The sequence below is a fragment of the Rattus norvegicus genome, chromosome 4, assembly GCF_021556685.1.
Source record: "Rattus norvegicus strain SHRSP/BbbUtx chromosome 4, alternate assembly SHRSP_T2T, whole genome shotgun sequence".
NCBI classification, from domain to species: Eukaryota; Metazoa; Chordata; class Mammalia; order Rodentia; family Muridae; genus Rattus; species Rattus norvegicus.
In genome coordinates this window covers 134850912-134872294 of record NC_141537.1, presented here as the reverse complement: position 1 = coordinate 134872294, position 21383 = coordinate 134850912, and the positions used below count along the sequence as shown (strand labels likewise).

General features: G+C 43.7%; 1 long non-coding RNA gene across 1 annotated transcript; it reads left to right on the top strand.

Moving 5' to 3' along the window:
• The first annotated feature begins 12671 nt into the window (after positions 1 to 12671).
• On the top strand, positions 12672 to 20328 carry LOC120102356 (uncharacterized). Its single transcript, XR_015687259.1, has 4 exons — positions 12672 to 12801; positions 13291 to 13423; positions 17802 to 17904; positions 20016 to 20328. It is a non-coding gene; the product is annotated as an uncharacterized LOC120102356 (long non-coding RNA).
• Positions 20329 to 21383: the final 1055 nt, after the last annotated feature.

The following is a 21383-nucleotide window of genomic DNA, read 5'->3' as shown; positions in this document are numbered from 1 at the left end:
AAAGCCAGGGCATCTCTAGTGCAGGCCTGATACAAGCCTGCTGTTGTATGACCAAGCAGCCAGACAGTAAGCAAAGAAAACAGGCACGTCAGTATTTTGATAAAACTGTAGTCACACAACTACACAAGAGGCTAGGTATCACACTGGTACTGAAATCTCAGTCTCAGGAGGCAGAGTCAGAACAACTGGGAGTTCAAGGCCAGCCTGGGTGATAAGAAGTTGAAGGCTGCTCTGAGCTCTACAACAAGAACTTGTCTCAACAACCACAAAGGTTTGGGGTATATTAGCAGTAGAGATCGCGTAAGCATATACAAGGTCCTGGGTTCTAAATATGCTACTAAGAAAAGGAAGAGGAGATAGAAGGGAAGGGGAAGGAGGGGAGGGAAAGGGAAGGGGAGGGGAAGGAAAGCAGGACGATAGGTAGGAAGCTAGAGTTAGTCTCTGGGCCATAGTTTGCCTGCCCTTGAACTAGCAGAGCAGAGGCCAACAAGAAGCTTGCTTTAACTTATGGCTGAGCAGCAGAGAATTAGTCTTCCCCAGAGATGAGGCCCTTAATTGGTTATCCAATACCAAGTGGTCAGCCCTGAAATCATATAACTACATACAAGCAAAACTAAATGGTCTCAGCCGGGCGGATTTCCATATTTATTTACACACACACACACACACACACACACACACACACACACACACAATGAAAAAGAAACAATGAAATTTGAGAGGTAACAAAGGGGTAGGGGAGGGGAATAGATGGAAGAGAAGAAGGGGAAATTACATAATTATATTTTAATTTTTTAATTGCAAAAGGTTGGTGACAAACACTGGAAAGGATGTGGAGAGAGGAGCCCTCATTCACTGCTAGGAGGGCGCAAATCAATACAGCCATTATGAAAATCAGTTTGGAGGCTCCTCAAAAAACAGAAAATGAAAACTGTCCTTTAACACGGCTCTTTCACTGATGGGCAAACATCAGTGGACTCTGTAGCCTAGCATTGATGGATGGATGGATGGATGGATGGATGGATGGATGGATGGATGGATGGATGGATGGACAGATGGACGGGTGGGTAGGTGGATGGATGGGAAAGATGTAATACATTTACAAAGATAAATATTGTTCATCTTTAAAGAAAACTGAAATTATAAAATTTGCAGGAAGTGAATGGACTTGAAAAGTATAATTTTAAGGGATGTGATATAAACTCAGAAAGTAAAGAAAAACGCGTGCCCCCTCACAGGCACATCCTAGCCTATCAGGTACATACGTGTATATATTTGAACAGCTGTGCAGATCCAGTGTAACATTTACAGAGGAGACAGGTGAGGTTAATAGTAGGCAAAGAGGAAGACAGGGATACAGGCGAAAGGACCCAAGTCATAAAGATAGGTAATTCACTTTGTTTCTCTAGCTACAGCTCAGTTATAATTGGTTTTTTTTTCTCTATGGTGGATAACTATATAAAATAAAATTGCTAGTGAATGTGTAAAACCCTAAGTGAAGCTCTATGGCTTCAGAGTGGCCGTTCTAACTGTAGAGAAGCTAAAGATGCCTAGTTCAGGACTAGGCAAGTGTTGGCTTAAGGGGCTACCTCGATCTAGCTGTGGAATGTTTTAGTCGTGAACTCAGGACAGTAAGGTGATTTAAGAAGGGCAGCCAAACGGTTGGGGGCTCAGAGGACCACGCAGTCGCAGCAGCTGCCATGGCCTTCTTTGAATTCCTTAGGGAGTCAGAAGCAAACCAAATCCCCACACCTTGTCTGTACACCCAGGGCTCTAGTCTCACAGCTTCCATATCCAGTAAGAATAATTAACCATGTCGTCCTACATCTCTGAGAGGGAGCCGAGATCTGACTCTTTCAAACCTGGTCCCAGTGGCCAGTATAGTGCCTGGCATCCTGAGAGGGTGGCCCACTGAACAATCAACTCGTACCCCTGCCTTTCTCAACGGCATGTTCAATGGCTTCCCGCCACCCTCCCTGTACGTGTGTGTGTTTGTGTGTGTGTGTGTGTTTGTGTGTGTGTGTGTGTGTGTGTGTGTGTGTGTGTGTGTGTCTTTCTTGCGATCTTGCTAAAATATGGAATCTGATTCAGCTCTCAGGTGGGACTGAGACTCAGGCTGCCCGATGGATGGCCTCACTTCAGAAGGAAGATTTGAGGAAACACAAAGACATTCTAAAGCTGTATGGGAGGAGGCCCCTGAATCCCTTTCTCAAACACAACAGAAACCCAGGACCGGGACCTGAGGACCCCAGCACCAGCTTTCCCGCTGATGTGAAAAGAAACCCCACGTGATGAGCAGCCAGGAAACTGCGCCTTACAGACCTCATTACATCTGTTATGTTAACCACCGTGATCATTAAACTTGGAGATTTACCCCATGCAGCTCACTGTGGCCCACTTTGACATTCAGGTCTAACATATTCAGCCTCTCTGCTGTCCTTCAAAATCATTTTTTTCTAACAAAGGAATGTCATGGGCTATAAATCACAAGAACTCTTTACCAGGCAAAGCATTGAACACCTCTGTCGGGCTCTGACTTGAAATGGGCCAGGGTCAGAATGTTCTAAACACACGTTGTTCCTAAGGCTCCCAGCTAAAGTACAAAAGGTGTTCATGTCAACATGAATAGCCGTATCTTTGAACTGGGGTATTAATTTGTCTGCCACAAACACCCTACCTTGGAGACGAAGAAACTAAACCCAGAGATGTTAAGTGACTTTCTTAGAACCCCACAGCGAGCTATAGACAGGAACTAGAATCAATGTTTACTGAATTCTGACCCTGAAATCTTTCATTTCTGGGACTAATTCTCAGAGTTTATGACTGGCGTGGGTCCATTCATTATCTGTTCCTATCTACGGTGAGTACAGAAACAGAGAGGTAAAAATTAAAATTATCAGGGCAATTGAGTAGTATGGAGATACCCACAGAGTCTATGCCTTGCCTTACAGGACCAGGCACGGGCCATTTGTGGACTGTTAACTTTCTGGTGAATTGTACACATGAACCACATCCACAAGTCATATGCAGTAGAAACATGATCGGACCTGCATTCGAGATAAGACTTAGTCTTTCACAACAAGACCCAGCTAGCACAGTGCATAGACATGTGCTTAAGAAGCCACTCCAATGTAGATCTCTCCTGAGAGACACAGCCAGAATACAGCAAATACATAGGCGAATGCCAGCAGCAAACCACTGAACTGAGAACAGGACTCCCATTGAAGGAATCAGAGAAAGGGCTGGAAGAGCTTGAAGGGGCTCGAGACCCCATATGAACAACAATGCCAACCAACCAGAGCTTCCAGGGACTAAGCCACTACCCAAAGACTATACATGGACTGACCCTGGACTCTAACCTCATAGGTAGCAATGAATAGCCTAGTAAGAGCACCAGTAGAAGGAGAAGCCCTTGGTCCTACCAAGACTAAACCGCCAGTGAACGTGATTGTTGGGGGGAGGGCGGTAATGGGGGGAGGACAGGGAGGGGAACACCCATATAGAAGGGGAGGGGGAGGGGTTAGGGGGATGTTGGCCCGGAAACCAGGAAAGGGAATAACATTCAAAATGTAAATAAGAAATACTCAAGTTAATAATAATAATAATAATAATAATAATAAAAACCACTCCAAGGTGCCAGAGAGATGTTTCAGAGGGTAAAATATTTGCCTTGCAAGCATGAGGACCAAAGTTCAATCCCTGGCACCCGGGTAAATGTCCACTACAGTAGGAAACATTTCAAGCTCAAATCTTTCTCCTCTTCTTGTTTTTGATAGTTTCAAATGCTAAGTGTTTTCCCCATGGGACCAAAAGATACCTAAGGATCTGACTGTGCATGGGAATCCTGGAGATGAAATCTGGTATTAGCACTTGTGTGCATTTTAAACATTTATGTGGGATGTAGAGTTAGTTAATGTGTTGATCAAAGGCTCCGTGAACAAGCACCAACAATGCAACTTCACAACCGTCATAAGAAACTGTACCTACCAATGAACCCAGGGGAGGATTAATCGTCTAGGGCATAGCACAGTCCCAGCAATGGGAAGGCAAGCGCTCCTGTGTTCACCAGTGTATGCCCCAAATCATCTGAATCACACGCAACGTGGGAATAGGGACCCCTGAGTCTGAATCCGTAATAACCTCAGGTTCGTCACCTGACTAGAGGATAGCATTTGGGAAGCCAACCCCACCCTCGCTACCTTTAAACTTTGTCATCCACAAATGGGATTTTAAAATGTCTCTGCTTCCAGGAGCATGTTAAAGGATTAAACAGAATAATCCATGTAAATGCATAAAGTGCAGTGATGGACGCTACGCAGACACAAAGCCGAACCATCAGAGGGCCGGTTCCCTCCGGTCCGGCTACTTCAGAAAGAACACGCGTTTCAGAGGGAAATGGCGTGGGATTGTTTACACATGTAAATCCCTGATCTTTTCGATCTACAGAATACAAGTAATGATTTTCTTAAATTAAAAGCAATTATAAACAGACCACAGGGGCTGAGCAGGTTGACTCTCACAACATGAACAGGTTACACAAGCCTAAAAGTAGATTAAACTCCTTCCCATTTCTTACTCCCTCTTTCTTTGGGGGGGGGGCTTGGAATTGATTCAATCTATTTACAAATGAGATTATCTGTAGCCTGGGCTTGCCAAGAATTAAGTAACTGGATGATACAGTGTGACATTAATTTCTCTTCTGATGTGGTCAGGAGTAGGCCACTGGGCAGTTCTGCAGCTGCCAAGGGCCATTTGGCAGCTGTTTCCTGGGCGGTTTGGCCTTGTTTGATTTGGGTCCCAGTAGCTGAGCAGATGGAGTCACACTTTGCAGAGGATCTGGCTGTCTATCACAGAGGAGCTGAGCTTAGACCTGCCGTGGAGTCTACAGGGTTGCCTGTGGTACACTCAGCACAAAAAGAGTGGAACACAGGTTTGGCCTGGGGGAGGGGTGAAAATAAGTCTCTGCACCTTGAGCTTGGACGGTCTCCCACAGTTGAAGGGCAAAAAGGTATAGAAAACCAACCTTGACCACCACCCCCCATTGCTGACCAATATTCAAACTGGACAGAAAAGCAGCAGAGGTAATTATACACCAGGACTCCTGGGCCACCCTGGTCTGAAAATACCAAGATAACAAGTGTGGACAGTGTGGACAGTGCAGTAAGGAAAATTACTGCACAACAGAAATCTCCTCTCCTGGTAGATATTTCTCCACTCTCTGGTGGCCTTTTAGGGACACAGCTAAATGACACAGAAAATGAAAACAGGGCTGCTTCCCAATATTACCCTTCTAAGTTTCCTCGCTTCATCTCCCTGCCTGCAGCAGAGAGCCTCAGGGAGCCCTGCTGAAACTCTAGAGAAACCAACGCCACTCCTCTGGGCTTATGGAGTTTAGCACTGAATCATCCAGTAAGGCAGTAATTAACCACAAGACGCTATTTAAACCTGAATAAAGTTTCCAACTCTCCCCCATGTGTTACTAGCTACATTCCCTAACTTTAATAGTGGCTGCAACCGGTAGCTACCATGATGGGCAATGCTGATACACAGTGCTTCTCTCATTATACAGAGTTCTGTCCCTGGTCTAGAAAGGAGAACTAACACAATCCAGTGAGCCAAGAAAAGGAGCACTTTGAGATGAAGAAGCACTGAGGAGACAGCCCAGTCATGACTGGCTGCTCAGAAAAACACTTTGGTGCTATGTCTAAAAGCATACAAGGACAGATATATAGGGATAGATGGTTAGTTAGAAGGATGGATGGATGGATGGATGGATGGATGGATGGATGGGTGGGTGGGTGGGTGGGTGGGTGGATGGATGGATAGATAGATAGATAGATAGATAGATAGATAGATAGATAGATAGATGATGCATGTATATTACATACATCCATAAATACATCCATGGAGCTAAAAAGAGGTCCAACAATTAGACTCGCTCTCTGTAAGTAGGACTCTAACAAAAGGAAATGGCCAAAAGTATTCTAGGAATTCACCTTTTAATTAATTTGCCAAAAAAAGTATTTATCAGAGAAAAAATAAGAAATGATATATACATACACATAGGTAATGAAAAACGCATCTCATTGCATGACAAAATTTAGTAGCACTAATAAAGAGGGTGTTTCTAAATACTAATAAGATGGAGAATATAGCTTAAAGGATTGCCAAGTATCTTATGCCATGACTGCATCTTTACGAGTTTCATATATACACATAACACATGTGTATGTGCATATGTGTGCACATATGAGTGGAGCATATATGAAAATAGAGGGAGAATCATTGGAAAGAGGACAGGAACTGATGAGACAGAGAAGGGGAGAAAGGGAGGACCAGAGAACATGATGGGGAAAGAATATGGTCAAAAAACATGAAATACTTGAAGAAAACTGCCATTGTGAAACACATAGTAAAAATACTCTGTATGGTAGAATTAAAGTTTTAAATTTTTTATGGTTCCCTAAAAAGTGAATGAATATCTATGTTTCACATACATCAAACACTTACTACATGTTGAACACAGTTAGAGGTGAATGCCTGCAAAGCGTTCAGTCCTGACTTCACAGTTGGGAAAAGAAACAAAGAGGTGTTTCTTTGATCCCAAGCCATGTCCATTTCCCCTTTTGGACCCAGTAGCAATGCCCAGTGCTGAAAAAGCAATAAGGGGGATTTATATTCTTGACTAAAAACAGAAAAATAGAGACAAGGAAATCAATATCTTGACATATTGGGGATCACAAAGTTATAGACATAAGGAGGAACCTATCTATAACTTTCCTGGAATGAGTGGAGATTTCCCCAGGAATATGGGGACAACTCTCAGCCAACATTGTGGCAGTTGTCAACACTCTGGAGGTGTCATTCAGCACCCGGGAGGTAATATGGTGAAGTTTCATGTAGAGACTGTTGGGAATACACTTGGCAGATTTTAATGGAAAATCTTGGATCCAACTACTTTTGCCCAGCCTGCCTGAAAATAAACTATTGGCCAGTAGGCATCTTGTTCTTTGAGTTTATGGTGGGGTAGAGCTTAGCAAGGTCTTGTGGTCAGTCAGCAGGAGCTTAGGGCACAGAACAATCCTCCCTCTTATCCCTCCCCTTGTTCCTGATGCAGGCTAATCTTGTACATTTTAATTTTGAATTTGAGAGTTATTAATGGAACCATTAGTGAGGAAAACCTTGTCCCTTGCTAATCTTACACAGGTTTGGCTATGACCTGGTTGCAGGTCTAGCTGTTCATAGCCCTGGAGTGAATATCATTTGTACCATTATAGCCTCTAGCCTTTCACTTAGGAATGAGACCAGACAGGCCCAATGAGCAGAAGGAGTAGGGGAGCCATTAGGAGTCTCTAAGGGACAAAGGCAGGTAATGCTTGGTAGTTCCTCTATAACTATGAAGTAAGTATTCAGGCCTGAGATGGCTGGAGTTTAATCATCAAGACAGGTTAATTTTTCTAAAAGCCTAAAGTCTCCCTCTTCCTTCTATGATTCTACTCGTGTCTATATAAAAACTACAGGAAGTGTTGGGTGTTCATCAGAGTTCCGTTTAATCTTAGAGTAGAAAGAATCATTACAAATCCTGGGTCATAGCTTAGAAAAACAAAACAAAACAAAAAAAGGAAAATAACCTGGCAAAAAAAAAAAAACAACAACAACAAAACGAGATGACAGATAAAGATGTTTGTGATCCTATGTGACTTTTGAGTGATTAAAAACCACAGGCGTCAAGCTTCAGCTTCTATCACAAAGCCCAGAGTTTGAATAACCCAAACTGAGAAATCCTGAGAGAGACCAGTAACAGCGATTGAGGGACAACCAGGAGCTAGTGTGTTCTACTTCCCGTTGCTGAGGCAAAGCATCTGGACACATAAGTTAGGATTCATTTTGGCTCATGGAGTTTTCTCCATGGTTACTTTTACGGCAGTATGATGAGCCTCTTGGTCTTGTCTTGTCTTGGTCTTTAGTCATGCATCCCTAGACCATCTGCGTCACCTCTTGCAATGGGCCAGGGTCTCCCTGACTACACAACTCCTCTTGGGATCAATGGAGACATGCTCTTCTCCAAGGATCCTTTGCAAATATGCACTGGTCGACTTCTAGTCTCTAAATTCCTCATGACTCATCTAATCAAAGAGTCAGTAATCTAACTGGAGTTGCGAGGCTCCTTTATAGGGTCCTACCCTGCCCTGTGTTTGGCTGGCCTTGTGGGGTGATGGTCAAAAATAGTAAATGTCCTTTTACCCCCTTATCTTCATTAGCTTTGGTCCCTTCATTTGGTCCTTGCATAGCCAAAAGACTAGTTCCACCAGTCTTGAAGTGAAAGAAATAGTTCTAATTTTAACATGTGTAATTTTCTCTGAATAACGAATGTACTAGCATGAAATAATGCCAGAGCACAGCATAGATGCCAGCCAGTTTCATTCCTTTCTAAACTGTTTACTACTTTCTCAAACTATTCACGACTTGTCCAAACCCTTAATATAACCTACTGCCTCTCTCTTTCTTCCATATTTTGTTAGCTATAATTTGCCCCTCATCTTCTGATTTCCTTCATAAAATGTTTCATTTAACTTGCATACAGAATTAGTGATATCCCGATAGTTATCAATCTTTCATAATTGTGCAAATTACTCAGGTTTTAGAACTATATGGTTTTTCTTTCATAATTTTAAGTTTGCAAATGGATCCAAGTATATTTCACAGTATTATCAAAGTACATAGATTTTAAACTTATTAATAACTAATACAATTTTACTCATCTGTTTTTATTTCTACACATAGTTTATTCTTTGAGAATTCCAAAATGCATGCACAGTGTTTTGATTATATTTGCCCTTCGCTGCTCCCTCAAGTCCTTCCAGATCTACCCCCAAATCCAATCCCAATATAAACAGTCCACCAAATCCATTTTGTGCTGCTCACTTACTTGGGAGTGTTGGGTCATCTACTAGACCATGGCTAACATAGATACCCACTCTTAAAGAAAACGGACTCCCAAGGACCCCCTCAACTGTCGGTAGTGCCACAGGTAGGAGTCAGGCCTTACACAGCCCTACTCTTTCATGCCAGAATGCTCACTGGCTTGATCTTCCATGGGTCTTGTGAAGGCAACCACAGCTCCCAAGCATTTGTGACCAAGCACTTGACAGATTTGTATTGCCTAGAATTTGACCAGTTGTGAGTTGCTATGACACTTTAATTTTCTACTGAGTAAACTGACCTACAAACTAATGCATAATACTGAACTTCATCTAACTTAACCTACTATAATATGAATATAGATGAAGCATAGAATAAGATGTTAGGTTACTAAAAAGGAACCTGGTTGGCTGCTTTTCCAGAAGACCTGAGTTCAATTCCTAGTACCCACACAGTGGCTCACAACCATCTATAACTGCAGGTGATCTCAAACTGCAGAAAACCTGACTCCTTCCTTTGACCTCTGAGGGTATTATACATGTGTAGTCCACAGATACACACACACACACACACACACACACACACACACACACACACACACATATGCAAAATAACAATACACATAAAAATTATTTTTGTAAAGTGAAATTATTCTGTTTATACTTATTAAATTTGTCCATTCATAACAATTGTATGAATTACTTATGGAACTTTTGATACACTAAGGAGCTAGATAGCCATCACCTGACCATTTTTTATAGCAGGGAGTAATGGGTTTTGCCTACATTGCATACATGTGTATAACTGCTTTTACTAAACCAACAATAAACAAATCTTATTTACTCAACATTTTCCCCAGCCATTAAAAGTATGAAACAAAGTATTTTTCAAGTTTTCTAACAGGTATCCATTTATTTGGTCCCATGATAATTTGGAAGCATAAGAACACAGGTAGGCATAACATACCCACAGGCATACACATAAAACATAAAAAATAGACCAAAAAGGAAGAAAGAATTTATAGCTTTCATTTAGAGTATCTGTATTAGTTGGGGTTCTCTAGAGTCACAGAATGTATGGACTGTATCTATATATTAAGGGAATTTATTGGAATGACATACAGGCTGCAGTCTAACTAACCCAACAATGAGTAACTGTGAGTGGGAAGTCCAAGACTCTGGTAGTTGCTCAGTCCCACGAGGCAAGGTATTTCAGCTGGTTTTCTGTATTAGCTGGAATCCTGAAGAAGTAGGCTCCAACAGATGTGCTGGCAAGTAAGTGTCAGCAGGCAAAGAAGAATGAAACCTTCCTTTTTCCACTGTCCTTATTGTAGGCCTTCAGCAGAAGATATGGCCAGATCGAAGGTATATACCACCATGCCTAGACCTAAGCTTTTCTTTACTTGGAACTTGCTCTTCCCAGGTTGGCCTTTAACTCAGAGATCTGCTTGCTTCTGTACCCTGGGATTAAAGGTGTGTACCATCTTGCCTGGGCCAAGATCTGAATCACAGATGTGCCCTCCATCTTTGGATTGTAGGTCATTCCAGATGCTGTCAAGTTGACACCAGGAATATCCATCACAGTACCACTTTCCGGTTTTTCAAGTTAGACTGTTTGCCTGACTACTTCCTCCACAGGCCCAGACAACCCTTAATTCTAAAGCTGAACTTTCAAAACTGTGACTTTTAGCTGAAACAGGATAGAATATTTACTTAGCCTGATGATGGCTGAGAAGGACCTAAGTGAAGGCCCAGTAAAAGCAAAGATGTCAAGAGGTGAGGCCCCCCATGCAGTTGTAAGTTGATCTGGATCCTTTCCCTGTCCTAAGAGCCAATCAGCAGAAAAGGAGACACCTTCACAAGCTGAAACCCTTTCATAAAGGGTCAGGGAGTCAAGCTTTCAAGAGTTGGTGGCTAAATTCTAACTTATTTCTAATCAGTTGTAGCCCTTCAATGACCTAGGCAAACAGCATTCTCCACAGCCACCCAACAGGGGAGTTCTCTTCCACACTCTGACCTTTCGTTTCCTGTTCTGTTTTATTGTGAGTCCTTGCCACTTTTACAAAGAGCTTTTTATAGATCTTAAAATGTCTCTTGCTGCTTCAAATTTAGACAGGACCCATAAGAAACGTTTTTTTTTCTTTTCTTTTATTGCCTAAAGGCCTCGAGTTTAGCTTGTAGAAACAGCACTAGGGGTTATCAGAAGTCCTCCATCTTTCTAAGTGAACACAGAAAACCCAAGGGAGAAAGACAGACAGACAGACAGGACCTGATACTTCTTATGCACCTGTTGCAACTACAGTTGAAGAATTCTCTCAAAGTTGCTCATAAGAATTGTTTTAGCTCAGGCATGCTGGTCAAACAAGAATAAAAACTTTTATACATAGAGAATCCAAAAGGAAAATCAAAAGGAAAATCACAAGATATCTGTGAGCCTAAACACATGGTCAGGAGAAATTCTCTTCAAAAAAGCAGTTGCAAGCTGTTTGGTAAATGGTACTTCCGCAATTCTGAGCGATTTACTTCGGTGAGTCTAAAATCTTACCCAATTCTACTTTCAGGAATCGTTTTCTATGTCTAGTAATCACAAACACGAGTTAGAAAAATAAATTCCTCATAGAATCTACTTCTGCTGCCCTCAGGTTAATGTCTTTATGGTGACCACAAGCACGAAACCCAGACAACAAATGGATGCAAAACAATTCCATTAAAGCAGAGGATACTTCTGGGTCTGATGAGGACTTGGCCAGATATCCCAAAGATGACATCTTCACCTTGAGTATCTGCCGTGGGCTCTCACCCCACCTCAGATGCCTATTCCAGGGTACCTGGCTGCCCTCTTCATGAAGAAAAAGGTAAAGTTAAAAGCCCTAGAATTTAAAATCTAGAGTACAGAGGAGGAATAGTCTGAGAAAATCTTGGCAAAGGACAAAGAAGTTTCTTGCACGAAATAAAATATCACAGTTAAGACAGGATGTTGAGGTATGTAGAATTATCATGGTAATATGATATACATATTATGTCTTTACATTAAGCCAAGATCCACATGTCAGAGAAGTTCCAGGAAGGTTGTTCCGGGGCCACTGGCTCCCAACGGTCCAGTCAGGAGCCCTGGGTCCATAACAGAGACATTGCTCAGCTTTCTAGAAGAGTCACCCCACCACCACCAAGACCTGGAAATAAGCCAGTCTTGAAAGAAAGGTTATTTTCAGTCTCCCAGAACCAATGTCTTTTTCCCTCACCTGACCTTCCCTAGGCTATGCCTTGTGGTAAATAACCCTGCCTTACAGCAGGTACTAGAAACCAAATGTCCCTTTGCTGTTGATAAGAGCTTCCTTAGTCAAAAAAAGTAGCTGTCCAATGAGGAGCATAACTCATCAGACCATGTTTGAACTGGGGTGCCAGATATGGTACCTTAGTCCTCTCCCCCCTCTTGGCATTGTGGGAGCAATAAGGCTGAATGCTGATCCAGTAGAAATAAGAGTTGTTCATTCTTGGGCAAGTACAGAAGTGATAGACCCACAGATTAAGAGTTGGGAGGCTCTAATGATAAGGCCTAAGCTAGGATGGTGAGAGATGGGCTTATAAAGGGAAAGAATCACTGTGTCTTTCCTGGAGTTGACTGGAGATTTCTCAGGAATCTTAGCACCACCTCTTTTTGTTACCTTTTAGGCTCTTTACTGGTAGTCATGAGAACAATTGTGAGCTGCTGTGGCTCTGGGAAGGTTCCATTTAGTACAAGAATGGAATTATGATAAATTTAGAGGTTGTCTGCTGAATGTTCAGGCACCTAGTCTAGAGCCAAGCAGTTTTTGGTAACTCAACTGAAGACAAATTTCTAGTCTAGAGGCATTGGGTCCTCAAGATAAGTAAGACTGAGGTAGGACAAACATTATTCTAGATCATGTAGACACTACAAGGTTAGGGTGGGGCAACAAACATACTCCTCCCTGGTCACCCAACCATGGGAAGGAGGAGCTAAAGTTTAAGAGCAGAAATGATTGAAAACCTGTAGTCCTAGGCTCTGGGTTGTAACCATTAGCCCACCATATACAAGAAAACAATAGAGGAATTGAGAAATAATTCCTGTGAACCAGCATGGCTAGTGTCTGACATGGGCTTGTTATTAAATATTGCCAGATTCAAGAAACACAGAAGCTGGGGCATCTGAGTTATAAAATAGATTGAGTTCTATAAAATCCAGTTTGGGTTTCTTGCACACACCAGAAATTGCAAGTCTACATAGTAGAGTAAACACAGTTTCCTCAGATTCTTATGTGTCAGCCCCTTCTGATGCTTTATGAGTTCTGCAGCACTGCGTCCTCAAGATAACCTTCAAAAACAATAGCCATTGCTTTCTCTGCTATAGAGATGAGGAAGGTGGAGTTCACAGAAGAGAATTAACTGAGCCCCCACTTGGACTCTGGACTCCAGCACCTGCATTCTCTATCACATCATGAAAAGACTTTTGATTCTAACAGGACACCTTCCAGATTGAAATGGTAAGTGACTTTCATTGATGACTTTGCCAGGACAACAGGAACAAACTGAGTGTCTCAAATGATCTTCTTCACGTAGGAATTTTGTCTCATTAAAACTGCTGTCTAACATGAGGGCCTACAGGGGCCATGAAGAATAGAATGATCTAGAACAATAGTGACATGTGTTTCTAGGCATAGTGTCCATATTAACAAATTACAGATCCCTGCTCTTAACTGTTTCCAATATGTATGCATTAGCATCTGACTGTCCATCCTGACACTGTGATCTGCTTTGGTATATCCTAGTGCAAGGGGTAAATAAAATAAACTCTGATGCCTTTCATTCCATGGAATGTGGTAGAATGTTCCTTGCCCAGAGATTGGGGCTTGTTAATACTCTTGTCAACCAGAACAAGTTAAGACTGAGTCAAGTACCCCACTTCCCAGCCTAGCCCCACCTCACCATCACAGGGCTCCCTGCACAGCTATTTATTCATTACTTACAGGCAGCAGCCAGTTGGAGTGAGAATCAGAGTAGGCAGGGGCGAGGAGACTCTGCTAATCAACACATTCGATTCACCAAGGTGCCCTGGGAAGTGTATGCCCCGGAGCACACCTGCTGTGGGATGAACCTGTGCCCATCTGTAAATGCCTCACTCAGGATCAGCCAGGATAGGGTGACCCAGCGGTGAACTGGCTTCACAACCCATTAAACAGCTGCCCTGAAATCTACAGCATCAGTCAACTAATGGGACTCAGGACCATCATCAGTTCTCTGGAAAATGGCATCTTCCTGGAGGAGGAAACTGGCACTCCATCACCTAGAGAGCAGAAGGAGTGAAGGAGAAACAGCAGCACCTGAGTTTGGACGCACCTCTCCTGCCAAGTTTCAGGACAGAATATAACACAAGGGACAGTAAAGAAGCAGTGGTGTGACACAAAACACCGAGAGAAGGAAAGCCTACCCCGCCCCTGCACTCTCACTGTGCAGCTAAGCAAGACTCTTGAACTCCGTAAACCTCAGTTGATGATATGAGTAAAGCAGTAGCCACACCAGTGTTCTCTTGCTGTGGAGAGACACCATGACCACAGCAACTCTTATAAAGGAAAGCATTTCACTGGGGCTGGCTCACACTTTCAGAGGTTTAGTCCATTATCTTCATGGCGGGGAACACGCTGGCATGCAGGCAGACATAGCTAAGAGTTCTATATACAGATTCAAAGGCAACAGGAAAAGTGAGAGACAGAACCAGCCTTGAGCCTTTGAAACCCCAAAGTCTCCCCCCAGTGACACACTTGCTCCAGCAAGGCCACACCTCTTCCAACAAGGCACACCTCCTAATCTGAAGTACCATCACTCCACAATGACCAAGCATGAAGGTATATGAGCCTATGGGGCCATTCCTATTCCCACCACCACATATGTGAGAAGGGTAACACGGCATAGCTCGTCATAAGTGCTCAGTAAACAGAGGAGGCTGAGTATACCTAATCCTAATATTTGAAGTCCAAACAATGGTGCAAAAATCAAATGACTGGAACATCATGTCATGCTGAAATATCTTTAGACTCCCAATTTGGGGCTTAGAGATGCTCAACAGGAAAAAAAATTAATAAAAAAAATATGGGGCTGGAGATATGGCTAAGTGGTTAGGAGCACTGTCTGCTCCTCCAGAGGTCCTGAGTTCAATTCCCAGCACCCACATGGTGGCTCTCAACCATCTGTAATGGGATCTGATGCCCTCTTCTGGTTTGTCAGCAACAGAATGCTCATAAACATTAAATAATAAAAAAAAAATCTAAAGTCTGATACATTTCTGCGTCCGACATTTTGGATAAGGGGAAGGCAACACGTAGTGAGGATATAACATTGGCGACAGTAAAATAATTACATTGGATTAGCAACTTTACACCAACAGAGTACGTGTGTGTGTGTGCGTGCGTGCGTGTGTGTGTGTGTGTGTGTGTGTGTGTGTGTGTGTGTGTATGTGTAATAGTTTTCTGTTACTGTGATAAGATGATAACCAAAAGCATCTCACGGGAGAAAGGGTTTATTTTGGTTTACACAGTCCACAATATGGGGGTCAGGGTGGCAGCAAGAGGTCAGAGCAAGCAACTGAGAGCTCATACGGTCAGCTGCACACAGAAGGTGGAGAACGAGGGTTAGAAATGGGGATGGGGTGAGGCTACAACCTCTCAAAGCCTCACTAATGCATTTTACTCCAGCAAGGCTTCACTTCCCTAAATAAAACCAAGTGTTCAAATGTTCGAGTATGTGAGCCTTGAGGGACATTTCTCTTTCAAACCACCACAGTGTCAAAACACGACTACCAATATAAGTAAAACCTAACATTTTATCACCCAGTGGGTTGGATGAGAGCCGCTTTACTGCGTTGTGTGAGGGCTAGAGAGCGCAACCACAGAGGGAATAAAACAAGGATAAGGCCCCAAATCCCTAGGTCCAAGGAGGTCAAATCATCAATTTGCATGAAATGCCTCCTGTTTCTCAGAGCTGAAGAGGAGACAAAGCTCAATCGTGAAATGCTGCCGTGCAAGCACAAGTTTGATTTCCAGAATCCACATTAAAAAGCCAGACCCAGAAGCGCGCATCTATAATCCCAGACTGACAAGGTATAGGCAGGTAGCTCCCTGGGGCTGCCTAGCCTGCCAGTCTAAAGAGCACCAGGAAAGACCCTGCCCAAAACTTCAAGGCAAAATATGCCTGAGGAGCAATGCTCCTAGTTGTTTCTCGCGCGCGCGCGCGCACACACACACACACACACGTACACACACACACGTACACACACATGTACACACACATGTACACACATACATGCTTCTCACAAGCCTCATCACCCTTCAACATGAACCAAGTATTTGATCAAAAGCTAATAATGACTAAAAATCAGCTTCTTACCCCAACTGCCCACTGGGAAAAGGCAGAAAATCACCACTGCACCTAAGTTTCTACCGAAGAACAAAACTGGAACCACCAGAGACCAGGGGGTCCACCGTCTTTATTGTATAATAATCCTGCATGCAGTTCTGAAGATCAAACCTGGGGGCCGTGGGGCTAGCATGTTGAATAAGCCCTCCATTCCTAGCTCAGTCCTGACAGACCCTTACTTCTCCTCAGAGCAGAGCAGCATGGAACACAGTTATCAGCAAACCCAGAATGTGTGTCTAGGAAAATGGTCCATAAAACGTCAGAGTAACAACCTTCCTCCGGGAGGTAGCCTTGAGTTCAAGGGTGGTAGCTGCGGCTGCTGTCCGCTCCTGGTTTACAAAGTCACCTCGCTCCTTACCTTCCTTATTTCACCACGTATTTGGTGATTTTACCACAGAGCCCCACCCTACCCCTATCCCCCAAATCCCAAGATATCATCTACAAACACGGAATGAAATCCAGGCTAAGTTGTTGCTAAACTAGGGCAAATCTTAGGTTCCTAAAAGATCCAGCGCGGGCAGAGAAGGGAGGGGCCGTCTCATGAATCACTGCCCACCCACACACGAAAATCAATACCAGGGAGGTAACGGCATAGAGCGGAGGGCTGATTCCTCCGGAATAGTAGTTACCGGTTCATCTAATATAACACAGGAGTGACAACTTAGTAAAACTGAGAGACTTGATGACGTCCAGCTCTCCTTCAGGCCTGGGACTATAACTCACCATATTACTGCCCAGAGTTCAATACTCAGCTCGCTCACCATCGCGTACCCTGCCCCCAGCCAGCTTGCTCTGCCCTGCATGCTTCCCTTCTCTCTCTCTGTCTCTAGATTCCTTTTACTGATTCTTAATGCTCATGACAGGATGGACCAGGCAAAACAAGTACAACCCACAATTCCGGCCACACTCCGGGGCTCCTGGCCGAGTCTCTCCTCTCTCTTTTTGCTTTTAAATTGTCCTAGTTAGAAACAATGCCAGAGTTTTCCCCAAGCAGGGTCATCAACTCAAACCCCAACCAGGCCCAGAGAGAAGAAACTCACGCAGCACAAGAGAGCCAGGGCAAAGATTCCTGCTTCGAGCTCTGCTCGGTAATTATCCTCCACACAGTGGACCCTGAACTCTTAGGAGCGGCGCTTCATTCTTCAGCCTCCAGCTCGCACAGCAGCCAGCCTTCTTTGCTTTTTTCCATTTCATTATCATAGAAAACAACTCAAAACTCTTTTCAGGTCTACCAAGGAGCTAGTGAGTGGTACTTACTGGCTAACCTCTCACCTCGAAAACCAGTAACTTTGCAAGACCCAACAATTAGGGGAGCTGAGATTTGAACGGCAGCCAGTAAATTCTCCTGCATTATTGATTCTCGCTAAGCAGGTGGCACACTGTGTTTTCTCAAACCCAGTAGAGATACTTGTTTTCCTAACATTCAATCAATAGCTCCTGCATCATTCGCAGGGCAGCCGTGGACCTGCTCTCCGGATGAGATACGTTTAAGTGAAGCATCCAGAGTTCGCACCAGCCAGCTGTAGCTCCATCACGAGACCACATTTGGAGGAGGGTAAGCTTTACCCGCAGACTGCTTCAATGCCCTGGGGCTACGAACATCAGCCAGTCAGTGCCTTAAGAGAGGAGTTACTTGTGATTCTGCCCCCCTGTTTGATTCATCTCCTACTAACCATCTCTAGAAATGACAGGAATTCCTTTGAATTTGTTAACCCAGATTAGCATCGAACTCACGTGGAGAAGCTAATCAACCCCCAAGCGGTGTCAGTATACTGACAAGAGGCATATTCTGGGGATGTACAAGTAAACTAAGAAATGACTGGGGATGGGAAAATTACCAAAAGCTTTCTGACTGCTGCCTCTCCTGTGCCCCAAATATCCACCAACCCAAATCTCACAAGACAAATGACCCTCCCTATAAACAGGCCAGTGCATGTCGTGGTTTCAGAATGTGCCAATCATATACAGCATGGTCCAGGTACCATGTGTGACTATTCCACACTTGAAGTTGCTAACGTGACAGCCACTAGTCACACGGCCACTTAGCTAACCTCTAATAAGCATTTTAAATTTTAACCTAAACTTTCACATCTAAATTCATCTTAAACTCACCATTTTTGCTCTAAGATATTAATTCATATGTAAATAATCTCGTATGTCTAGTGGCCACTATATTGGGTAGAGTAGATCTCAATAAGAAAGGGACCACAGAACTCGGAATCCTCAAGTTTTCTTTCATCGAAGGTAAAATCATGAAGGAAAATGTAAGAGCAACTGTCAGCGTTTCTGCTGTGTTTAAAACTACTAGTAGTTGTTGGCATGGGATAAGACCCATTTAACTTCCTAAAAACTACTACCCGGCTAAGGTCTTTGTTCCAGAATGTTTGTACATGAGTGTTGACAGTTGGTAATTCCATTTGACCAGAAAGTGCAAACTGTGCCCTCTCCAAGTAGTTGGGTCAGGGAGACTCCAGTTTGTTAAGCCTCTCAGAAGTCTCCCCACCTGGACCAAAACATGCTGGACAAGATATTGACATTTGTTTGTCCAGAAGCAGTCCAGTGGGGTTTTTAAGAGGCCAGCCTGCCATCGATTGATCGGACAGTCAGAGTTGATTAAGTAGGCTCTTTGCCCCTTCCTCTCCTCCAGCAATCTCTCTTTGGGAACTTCTAGTTCATTGCAAGCATCAACAAGGGGAGGAGGAGGAGAAGAAGGAGACGTCAACAGGTCCAGCTAATCTTGTTTCTCCCTTCACATTCTTAATGAAGGTTTTTGAGAATATTTGCTTGTTGGGTGTCTTTTTTGTTTTGTTTTGTTTGTTTGTTTGTTTGTTTGGTTGGTTTTTTATTTTTTTTGGCTTCACGTTTTTAGACACAAAGCAAAGAGAAAAGATGCATAATGGTTTGTATAAACCTAGAGTACTGTTCTCAGTAATTAGCACTGTATTTTCTCTCTCATTTTATTTGGCTAGCTTCCTAATCATTTTCTTTACAAACAAACTCACACTCATTACTCCACGATTTCCTTCTCGTGGACTTTGCAGCACCACACAAAAGACACTCAGTAGATATTATCTACCGCGTTGTTGAAAAGAGTTTTAAATAACATGTTTTAGGCCTGGAAGCCTGTCAGTGAGCTCCTAAAACCTGGAACATTTTGGAGGTGTTTAAGGATCATTCTTTTTTGTCCACATAGAAATGTGCACTATACTAAAAGTCTGCACCTGCCAAAAGCACGATGAGTTACATCAATAGCAAAAAAAATTTCTTTGTGCCTAAGGAGGAAACCCTGCCAGGAAGGGAGCCGGCTGGCTTCTGGCCACCATTTTCCACTCTTCCTCTCCACCACACATAACCAGTCCTCTCTGTCTTTTCTTGCACTCGAAGCCAAACCTTCTGTTTGCCAGGGAAGCTCACTGCAGGACTCTGCTTCTGCTGATGGCCTGGTCCTGGATGCAGGATGCCCTTCACATCCAGACCGCTCTGACCTCTGTGATGCTAATTGCCTGTCTGAGCTGCCGCCCCTTGCTACCCATCATCTCTGATGGCCTCCTTGCCTAATTTTACTACTCTTTCAGAAACAATTAATTGAGATTGGCCTATAAAGTCTCCATATAAAATGGGCAATTATCGATTACTGACACTTCCACCGCTCCGCCCCTCTTCCAGGAAAGGACGCACAGGCTGCTTAATCACCTGTCATCGCTTCCTGCCAGATACAGCTGCGGCTGATCTGCCTGAGTGCTCCCACCATTGTCTGCCCCGAACTTACACAGGCAGACAACAAGAAGCCAACTCGGTCTGAGCTACAGCGGACTGGCCCGCGCTGTGCCGAAGCTCATCCCCAGTGCTCCGGAACACATTCTCAAGTCTGCAGGACATCGCCTATAACTTACAGTAATGGTCACAGAACAAAAGAGATTCCATTAGTGCCTAATGAACAGGATTCAGTCAGTCAGTAAATAGATAAATGCACCTAAGCTGTACTTGGGATATCAGTGAACAGGAAAGACAAGACCTTCAGGAAAGCGATTTCACCTTTGGGAGACATGACCCACTAGTAATTACATAAAGAAACAAAGTATAAATTTTGATTCAGGCTTCAGAAAAAGGGTAAAAAGACTTTCCATCAGCAACATGCCATTATCAAATGTGCAGACTTAGAAAAAAAATCAGAAAAAGCTAGGCATGGTGGTGCATGCCTTTAATCCCAGCACTCAGGAGGCAGAGGCAGGCAGATCTCTGAGTTCAAGGATGGCCTGGCCTACAGAGTGAGCTCCAGGATAGCCAGGGCTGCACAGAGAAATCTTGTCTCAGAAAACTGAAGAAGAGGGAGAGGAAGAAGAGGAGCTAGAGGAATCAGAATTAGTCACCACCACCTTCATGCTGAGGAGATGGCTTAGTCAATGAGTTCCCATGGATGTGACTAGGTTAAAGCCTGGGAGAGGGAAGAATCATGTCTCCAGGAGTAACAGAAAGGGGGCCGTGTTGTGTTCTGCATAGGTGAGACAGGAGACAGCAGACAGGTGACACAGGAGACAGCAGACAGAGGTGACACAGGTAGGAAGGAACAGGTGTTGGAGACCTGGTGGAGAACTCAGCCATACTTGGTCTACCTTTCAAAGCAGAGAATTTCATATACAGTGAGGCTCCTAGTCTCATTCACGCAGATTCCCAGGGCTAGGGCAAGGACAGTGTCTTCCAGGAGGGATGATGTCTTAGAGGAGTTCACAGAATTACAAGGAAAGGCCGAGGCTGTTCCTCATTTACAAAGGTTAGCCCCGCAGGTGTCATCACTGAGATGTGCTCTCGCAAGAGCTTTTCATCAGTGGTCAAGGATGCTCCCTGAATCACACAGGTGTGGCACAGTGCGTTCCCAGCCCACATTTGCAAGATGGCTGAGTGATAGCTGTGAAGCAAAGCGATGCTTTCCCATTCTGTCACTTTCTCATCAAACGCGTTCCGTGCATACCCCGACGTATACATCCCACAGTAGACTCGATTCTGATTTTATAGATGAAATTACGATTTCAGAGA